The sequence below is a fragment of the Mus caroli genome, unplaced genomic scaffold (genome assembly GCF_978045245.1).
Source record: "Mus caroli unplaced genomic scaffold, Mus_caroli_1 scaffold_5, whole genome shotgun sequence".
Classification (NCBI taxonomy): domain Eukaryota; kingdom Metazoa; phylum Chordata; class Mammalia; order Rodentia; family Muridae; genus Mus; species Mus caroli.
The window spans coordinates 69453796-69463403 of record NW_028227260.1 but is presented as its reverse complement, the minus strand read 5'-3'; the positions used below and the strand labels follow the sequence as shown (position 1 = coordinate 69463403).

Below are 9608 nucleotides of genomic sequence, written 5' to 3'. Positions count from 1 at the left end.
TCTCTCTCTCTCTCTCTCTCTCTCTCTCTCCCCCACCCCCTTTTTCTTTGTGACATGGTTTTGATCAGGTTTCCCCTTGCTCCTCAAATGTAACACACCCCAACTCCCCCACCTTATCTCCCATCCCCCAACACCCCACATGATTGGCCTCCCAGTGAGTGACCAGTTCTGTGAGCCTTTCCCAAGGTTAAACAGATGCCTTGTAGTGTCCAATGTAGAGCAGAAGTTACCCAGCCGAGGAGGGCTCATGTGTGCTATGGAGCCAAGGGCATGTTCTAGGAAAAGCATGTGCCCACTGTAGTTTCCTACCTGTGCAGGGAGTCTGTGAGCATCACTCCTCTTTGGGCTGTAAACTTGATCAGATTGTATTGAGTTTAACTTTGCTAGAAGAAACTGGAAAAGTGCTATTCCTGTGGTAAGGGATGTACCTGAATGCACACAAGAGAAGAAAATATATTAGGGGCCTTCATGAATGAGGCCTACTTGAGGACATATCTGCTTTCCACAAGGAAATCTCTAAGCGTGGCTCTCGGGACTTTTGTCCATGATTCTTTGGTGCCCTTTTCTGCCTGCCTATGTGAATACACTTGAATGTTGATCATTGGAGCTTTCCTGAGCCCTACACTTGAACATACAGAAAGAAGTCAGGCCTGAGTTCTGCCTGCCAGGCACTCCCTGGGAGATGGTAAACAAGTAGTGGTTAGAAGCTGGGCAAGGACTGCCGGCTGGTGGAACCTAATGGTGATAGCTTTGAATCTGGGACCAGACCAAGGGTCCTAACTGACAGCAATCTTTCCCATGGGTATAGACCTTGATATGTTCAAGGCCCTTGTATAGGCATGCTGCCATTTCTCCCACACAGCAAGCCTATAAAGCACATGTTATTATACCCAGTTTACAGAAGTGAAGACAGTTTCAAACCTCTGGTACCAGTTAATAGCCTAGCTCTGCCCAACCCACTTCAAATTCCATCTCTGCCAGGTAAGCCACAAGCAACTGTTGATTCCTGCCCTCCAGCTGCAGCACTCTCGCGCATACACACACACACACACACACACACACACACACACACACACATCTCTGCTTTTCTACTCCCACCCCAAAGATGTCTTTCCCATACTTCTACAGTCGCATCTGTGCCAGGACAGGTGCCCAGTCCCTTTTCTCAAAAACACTGAGTCATTCTATGTGCTTCTCCCAGTGCTTCCTCCTTTCCACTCCCAAAGCCTGTTGTTACCATCTCTTACCCACAGTGGTACATCTCTGGTTCTGCTTCCTTTCTCCTCCCCCTCCTCCTGCTACTTCAACCAGTCTTCCAGGATGACACTGGGACTTCCCCCAGATGGTGGTGTTGTGGGTGAGCAAGGCTGATCTCCAGCATCTCTGTCCCTCCTTAGCGTCTCCTCACACGCAAGCAGCCATGCAGTCCTAGGGGAAAGATGGGAGATGGTCCACTGTACAATTCAGAGTCAACTCCAGTATTTGTGTTCTTTCTTCTGCCAAGCACTGTTGTGATAGATGAACATCTTATGGTAGCTCCAGGATCCATCAAGCTTGGAGAGGCTGAGATCAAAGCCAGGGACTGGCCACAGCAAGTACACACGTGAAAGCGGAAGAGAGAATGTGCTATAGTTTGGGTAGAGACGTGAGATGGAGGACTAGCAGGACTATGAAATCTTTGTGACCAAGGTCCAAAAGCCTATGGAAAATCAGGCCCTTGCAACCACAGAACTCAGCAGGCAAGCCCCAAAGACTCAGTCTAACAAAGGCAGATTTCTCCTGAGGGCCTGGCATCCCTTAGAAGCTTTGTGGAGGGGGAAACACAGCAGCCTAGGAAAGGGAAAGCATCTTGAGTCACATAAGATGCAAAGAACGTGGGACGAAGGCTCACCCCTACCCTTGTCCTTTCCCTCATTGCCCTTCAGCTGGTGGGTACTGGCTTGGTCCCGAGGCCTGGAGAGTTTGTACCTGTCTTTTGTGAATGGATAGCCACTCATTTAACTCTTGTCTTGGGGCTGGGGGCAGGAGTTGGGGGTTGAGGTTTGGGGTGGGCTGCTTAGCCTTTATTCCTGTGGATGCCCCTTCATGGATGGCAGTGGCAGTTGGGGGTCATGCAGGAAAGAGACCATGCAATGAGGCTGGCCCCAGAAGAGTTTGGCAGAGTGCCAGCAGGCCTGCCCTGGCACAGAGAGATGTGAACGCATGGCCGTTGCAACTGGCCTAATTGCTATCTCATCAGCTCTCTCAGGGGCTTAGTCCAGAGCCAAGGAAGGGAGGTTTCTGCTGGAAGACATGAGGGAGCCGAAGGAGAGGTGGAGAACCCGGCACTTTGAAAGGCATGAACAAACCCCAGCATGCCCAGGGCAGAGACCCAAGTTTAGGGGTTAGGAGGAGAGGCCGGGAGAAAAAAAATAGCCAGGAGGAAGAGACTAAGGTTTCCATTAGCCAAGCTCAGCTTCCCCCGTGACCTAGTGTCTCCCCCTAGCTGGCATTTTGTTCTCCTTTTCCTAGGGTCTCATCAGACTTGTAGGCTTTTCTACTTGCTGTTGGCTTCCCCAGACCATTACCGTCAGTCTCCCTGACTACATCAGCACCCCCTCTTCTCTCTGAGGATGCAGAGACCTAATTTTAGCAAGCAAACCAGAAAATTCTCAGCTACATTTGGTATGCCTGACTGGCTCCTGCTTCATGGCACTCCATTTCCGAATCCTTACCTCTCTACTTACGCCTCCCTACTTTACATAATCTTTCTCTCTCATTCCCAGGCCCTTCCTCAGCAAGCTCCTCCAAGGCTGGGGTCCTCCAAGTACCTTTTCAAAATGTGCCACCCTATCGATGTTCCCCTGCTCGATACTCTCAACCATGCCTGTAGCTTCCACCACCTTCTCAGCCAGTGACTCCTGTGTCACCTCAGCCTGGACTCACTCCTCTAAGCTTCAGCCTGCATAGACATGTATTGAGGTGTATTAAACTTGCCTCTCCTCAAATCGAACCAACAGTACCATTTGAGCATCCTAGTTTCATTTCTCTTAGGGGCAGGATCTCACCCCACCAATCCACCCAGGCTTCTAGCTAGAAACCTTCGCTCTTCCCTTTCTCTTGCCTCTCCCATCTAATTAATTACCATGTCCTGCCAATGCAATCCTCCTTAATAGCTCTGGAATCCATCCCAAGCATTCCATACAAATGCTGCCTTTATCATTTCTCTGCCACCAGAGTGCGTCCTCTGCTGAGCAGCCTCCACACCACAGGCAGTTAAGATCTTTTCTGTGTGCTCTTCCCCACTGAAAACCTGCTGGTGACTCTCCATTGCCTCTAGAGTCATAGCCAAGTTCCCAAGCCTGGCAGATTGGCCCTTAGGTTCCAACCCCCCAACTCACCTGGCTCATCCCCTAACCCCAGCAAGACTCCTGAGCTCAAGTCACATGCCACACTTGGCATCCACTTCCATTGGTAAACATCTACAAACACAGGCATCTGGGATCAGAGGATGGTTAAGTCTGGGCTGGGGATGGATGCAGCTCAATGGTTAAAGGGGTCTTCCTTTGTCTAGATGCTGCAAGGCTCTAGTTCTGAGTTCCACTCTCAGTGATGCACAAAGAAAGAAAGAAAGAAAGAAAGAAAGAAAGAAAGAAAGAAAGAGGAAGACGAAGAGGAAAAAGAAGATGACAAATTAAAGGTAAATTTTCTCCGAGTTCCTAGATGGCAGGGTAATACACAATTATAGCCCCAAAACTCTGGCAGCTAAAACAGGAGGAACATGAATTTGAGACCAGTCTGACCTACCAACAAAAGAGTGTGCTGGGCTGATGAAAGGGCTCAGTGGGTAAAGACATTCACTGCCAAACCTGACAACTTGAATTTTATCACCAAGAAGGAAAGAACTAATGCCTGCAAGTTGTCTTCTCACTTCCACATATAGTGTGGCACACAAGTGCATGCATTGCACACACAATAAATAAATGTGTAAAGAGAGAGGGGGGAAAGAATGTGTTCTTAGGGGCCTGATTAAGTAGCCAGGATGATTACTTTAGTGCTTTGTATCTGTAAAATGGGGCTAGAACCAGTTATCCCATAATACCAAGTTTCTCTTATAACGAGACTAAATTTGATCGGGTTTTGAAGCATTGGAATAGCAAATGATGAATATTAACAGAAGGGTTCTAGAGAGATGCCTCAGAGTTTAAGAACATGGGTTACTCATGCAGAAGACTGGAGTTCACTTTCTAGCACCCACATCATGTGGCTTACAACTGCCTATAACTCCAGCTCCCTGGGGTCTGATGTCTCTGCTGTCTATAAGCAGTCACACATGTGCATATACCCACACAGAGACATACATGCATACACACGACTAAATATAAATTTAAAAATCAATTTAAGGCCTGGAGAGATGGCTCAGTGGTTAAGAGCACTGATTGCTCTTCCGAAGGTCCTGAGTTCAAATCCCAGCAACCACATGGTGGCTAACAACCATCCGTAATGAGATATGACGCCCTCTTCTAGTGCATCTGAAGACAGCTACAGTGTACTTAGATATAATAAAGAAATCTTTTCTTTAAAAAATCAATTTAAGAAATGCTGTATACGTATCAGCTATAATTCTTGCTTGAAGCACTATCTTTGTGAAGCTGCCTCAACCTCTGAGATTATGAGCAGTGCCTCTGTTCTGGGAGTCCAGAGGGCTGACTGACTTGTCATGGCTGACACCCTCTGCCTATTGTTTGCCTTTCTTCTCTTGCTAGTTGATATCAAGATAACTGTTCAGCTAGGTGTGCAGCACAGTGATAAAGTGCTTAGTGTGCACAAGGGTCTGAGTTCCAGTCCCAGCTCCCCTACTCTGAGAAATGGGGAGTATTGGTTTTCTTACTTTTGCATCTGCATCCCATATTGTGATTTTTTTTCATCTGACTCTCCAACTAGCCAGGTAATACCATTGTTGCTGTCATTTGAGAGATGAAGGAATTTTCTTAAGATCACACAAGCTAGAAATCTGCATGATGCTTAAACTTAACTAAATCCAAATTTGGAACTGCCCAATAGCTCAGTGGGGCAGTACCTCTCAAGTTGTACCTTCTTCCTAGCACTTGAAAGGAAACAAAACAGTTTAACAAAGGTAACAAAGTCTACAGGATTCCAACCAGGTGATGTTTCTCCTTCTCCTAACTGCCTAGGTGAGGAGCAAGTCTGGAAACATTGCCCTGAAAGGAAGGAGTATTGGAGCTTTGTATGGGCTGGCTGGCTAGAGGAGACACAACTCAGGGGCAAGGACAATGCCCTCCCACTCATCTGTTTGAAGCCTACCAATGCTGGTATGTATGTTTCAGTAGTGGTGCCAACGCATGTGGCGGACACATGTGTAATGAGGTCATGCCAGAATGCTAGGGATGGAAGCCTTCATCTCCAGAGTATCCATTCACCTCTGTGTAGTCCTCCAGGGTTTCTAAGGTGCTCCTCCATCTTTATTTTGTTCTTTGATCAGTTGCGTGCACCTGGGGTGGAGTAACCATGGCTCAGCTAGGACAGTGATACTATCAGAGCTGGAAGTCCAACCCTTACTCAGCACAGAAAGACTTTGACAAGACCCACTCCCTTCCTTCCAGCTAGGAGCCTGATGAGATGAGGACTGCGGAGGTTATTCCCCAGAGAAAGAGGGATGGAAATGAGGTAAGGTTGGGCATGAGCTCTGCAGAGAGAGACACTCCACTCACTCTTACATCTAGCTCAAGCCTCACAAGAGATGGTAGAAGTGGAGTGCTTGATGCTTCATTTAGTAGAGTTACTCAATGCAGAGCCAACCTCAGACATCTCTGTTGCTTATTAACTAGAAGGCCTTGAAAAAAGTCGCATACCCCTCCATACCTCTATGGTCCTCTTCTATCAGACTGAGACAATCTGGTCTGCCTTGTAGAATCGATGTAAACATGAGAGTACGTGTGTAAAATGGCGGACACATGAGTCAGTAGGCACTAATAAATGACAGTCATTAATCTCTTAGATTTGATCTTGGGGGCACAGTGATAAAGACTCTGGAGCCATCTGGGTTCCAAGGTTGTTTATTTTAAATATTTCCACCCCTCTCCCCATCTTTCTTTCCCAGGTATGGAGGCTAGAAGGGGACATTGAATGTCCTCCACTTATTCATCTCTGCCTATTCGTTTGAGATGCAAACTTGGTTTCTTAACCTACCAGTTTGTAATCTTTGACAAGTGACTTGACTTCTCTGAGGATGTGTTTCTTCAGCATGAGGCTGATTAAAAGATTACACGAGTGAATATTTAACTGGCTCCAGGCACAGAGTATATATACTCTGAGCATCATTCTATCAGCCAAAGGCTTGAGAGGCCTGAGCTAGTGCTCTTCTCCCAAGGTCTCACATTCCTTTCATGAACAATAAGCTAGCACCAGCTGGAATAGATGAGTTTTCTTTCATTCATCCTCCATACCCCTCCGGAGGGGCCCTGCCTATAGGGGTTACTGTGAGCAAGCCTGACTTTATCCAAGATCCCCCCTCCCCCAAGAGACTCCTCCAGATTAGGCTAGAACAGTCCAGAACCTTTCAAAAAGGGTTGTTGCTCTTGGCCAGCTCAGAGAAAGAAGCCTCTTTCTATCCCTGTAGAGTCAGAGGTTAAGAGGTTGCACAAAATCCACCCTCACCCACAGCCCTGTCGCACCAAGGCAGAGTGGCCTACTTCCTGGAGCCTCCAAGGCAAGGAGACCAGGGTTGAGGGCCCACAGCTGGAATCCAGGCCACTGAAGGCAGGTGATGCCTGAGGACCTGTTCTGGAGTCATTTACCTATAACAGGCCCCCGGGAGTCAGGATGCATTTGTCCAGGTGTCTGCCCTAGACTCCCGCAGCTCCACCCACCACAGTGGCCACCACCGCCATGGCGGTCCGGGGAGGCTTTCAAGGACCCGGAAGGAAACAAGAGCTCAAGCCCCTGGCCCACTGGGGTCAGCGTGTGGCTGCTGGCGCAGGCTTTCACTCCAGAGCGGTGACAGGCGCATGTAAATGACCTCTGGGCGCTCGGCCCGCCCCGCCCCCCCCCCCACGAGCCGCGTGGAGGGAAATGGGGAGAGGCCCAGGAATTGTTTGTAATTAGTGTGTTTTTAAAGGCTTTTCCGTGAGCCTTTAGCCGAGTTTGGAGGAGGGCAGCTTGCCAGGGAGCATTGAAATGGAAATCCTGGGTTCTAGGCGGGACACTCTTGGAAGGAGATTCTTCCCAGAGAAAAGGCCAGAGGCCTGTCCCCGCCCCCGCCCCCCTCCCCTGGTCCCTCTGTCCACCATCCTTCTAGCGCCTTCCTGGTTCGGCCGGCTGGGCGAGGTGGGCGGCTTTGTGGAACCGCATTCCTGCCCACAGGCCTCAGAACCCGCCGGTCAGCAGAGCAGGAAAGGTTGCTGCGGACGCCCGCAGTTGCCACTGCCCCCCACCCCGAGCAACCTGTCTCCCCTCACCCCCCCCCAAAAAAAAAACCCGGCCAGAGTTACCTCCTCTGGTTACCCAGAGGTCGTGTGTATATGCAGCTTTGCCAGACCAGAGTGAGTGGCAGTTGAAAGCTTGCAAAGCTTTTGCACATCCACCCGGCCAGTGGGCCTTGCAGAAACTCGAGGGGCTACCGTCCATCATTATCAATTCGCAAAGGCGTTGAGCAGAGGGTGCTTTGAGGAGGGGGGGGGGGGTTCTCTAGCAAAAATCACTGAGCTGGGCCTAAACGCCAGGCCAGGTCTGTCTAAACCCTCAAGTCTGGTAGGACGCCTCGCAGCTCCTCTTACCCAGGCTGCTGCTCCCACACGGTGCTGACACGCAGGCAGGACTGTTGCGGTGCAATCCCCGAGCCTTGTGGTCTAGGATCATTTCCTGTGGCCTGAAGTACTTATTTGCAAGTTGTAAGGACTGCCCGGTTTTTAGAAGCTTCGCTGAATGCTTCCAGCTGGGAATTTAACCTTCTCAGACCCAGCTGTGGATCTTGAGAGCTCTCTTAGTTCCCACCCATTTTCCTAGAACCTCCAGACATAAATTGGGGTGTGGGGCAGTGGAAGAGTACCGGACTAAGATCCGGGAGGGATACCGGGGCTTGCTTCTGCCAACCACTTTCTCTGTGACCTCTCTGGACCTCTCTGACCTCAAATCAAGGCTAGGAAAGAGCATGCCTGCCCCTGTGTGCAGCCTGGGCCTCTTGTTTTTACTGCAACAGGGAATGGAACTGCAGTTCAAGGTCTTATAAGAACAACGGAATTGCTGCTTACAAATTGCCTAGGTAGGTCCTTATGAGCAGGGAAAAGAAACCATCCTCAACCCCTTTCCCCACCTCTCCAGCACTAGACAGATAGACAACTTGAGGCACAGGGGGATGGAGTGACTTCCTTAGGATCATCTAGGGAAGCCAGTGAGAAAGTTAAGATTAAAAATCAGTTCGGTAGTGGTGGCACGAGTGGTTGTACTGAGAGATTTCCCACACATCCCCATCATTGCTAAACCACTCCCAATACAATTGTAGTAATAATTCAGATTTAAAATCCTGTGTAAACCACAAATGAATTTATCTTCGAAAACCCTGCTGTGTGTAAGTCTCCTGTATTATTCATCTTCTCAACACACCATGTTCTTTGTGAATCTCCAGAGATGTTCAAGCTCTCACTACACTACTTTGGCCCTTACATCTCCCCTAGAGCAAAATGGTGGCCATTTGCCAGGCAAGGGCTCTCTGTATTCCTCAGCAGCCTCCTCCCATGTCTGAACCTCAAGCAACCTCAGGGACCTACCTGGGTCCAGGGCTAATGCTGGGGTCTCTTACTCCACCCCTCATTTAACCAAGAGGGCTGCTCAAAGGCAGTCCACCCTCCTTGCTTCTGTCCTTCCTTTGGTTCAAGAAGTCAGAAGTCCATAGAGCAGGGGCTGCAAGTTATGGCAGAGTAATGGAAGTTTCATCCATATTTCAGAGGTGGCTCTGCATGTGTTTCCCTGGTGTCTCGCTTCTGGAATGAAGCCTTTCTGAATCTGCCATCACACACAAAGCATCAAGGAACTGGAGCATGTATATTAAAACTGCCGAAGGTCCTTAGAGATCCCTAGTTCACCGCTCTCCAGTTAGACCTGGAGAAACTGAGGCCCAGAGGAGGGATAGAAACTGAGAAAGCTGGCAGCAAAACTCAGACCAGAAATATCTCCTGTTTTCACAGTCAGTATGTTTCCCCACCCTCCCACCTACCCTGCTGCCTCCTGAATGTAAGTGTAGGCTCGACCATGTGTGTGTTAATGCAGCTTGATAGCTGCTGGGAGGGTCACCCATGGAGCCACACACCGGCCCATTCAGTCTGACATATACCCCAGCTGGCTTTCCCCCAACATGCACTCTGCCTGCCATGCACACTCACTGGCACCTCCCCACCCCTTTCCCTCCACTCCTCTTCCTTCACTATCCTTGCTTAAGTGCATCCAAACCGATGTGCCAGGCAAACCCGGCCGTCTGTACCCGTGTCTCTTTGTTGATATTGATGCCCACAGCTGTGCACAGAAGCACTTGAAGGTGCTGGGGGTTGGGCATCTGGGAAGGTTGCATGGCACAGAACTGGGATACAGATGAAGGTGAGTATGAATACCAGATG

At 49.3% G+C, this 9608-nt stretch overlaps 1 long non-coding RNA gene across 1 annotated transcript; it reads right to left on the bottom strand.

The window, feature by feature from the left end:
• Window positions 1-342: 342 nt before the first annotated feature.
• LOC115030080 (uncharacterized) lies at window positions 343-7851 on the bottom strand. The gene is made up of 3 exons (XR_003835674.1): window positions 7776-7851; window positions 1248-1428; window positions 343-428 (listed from the first exon to the last, which is right to left on the bottom strand). It is a non-coding gene; the product is annotated as an uncharacterized LOC115030080 (long non-coding RNA).
• Between the last annotated feature and the right edge of the window lie 1757 nt (window positions 7852-9608).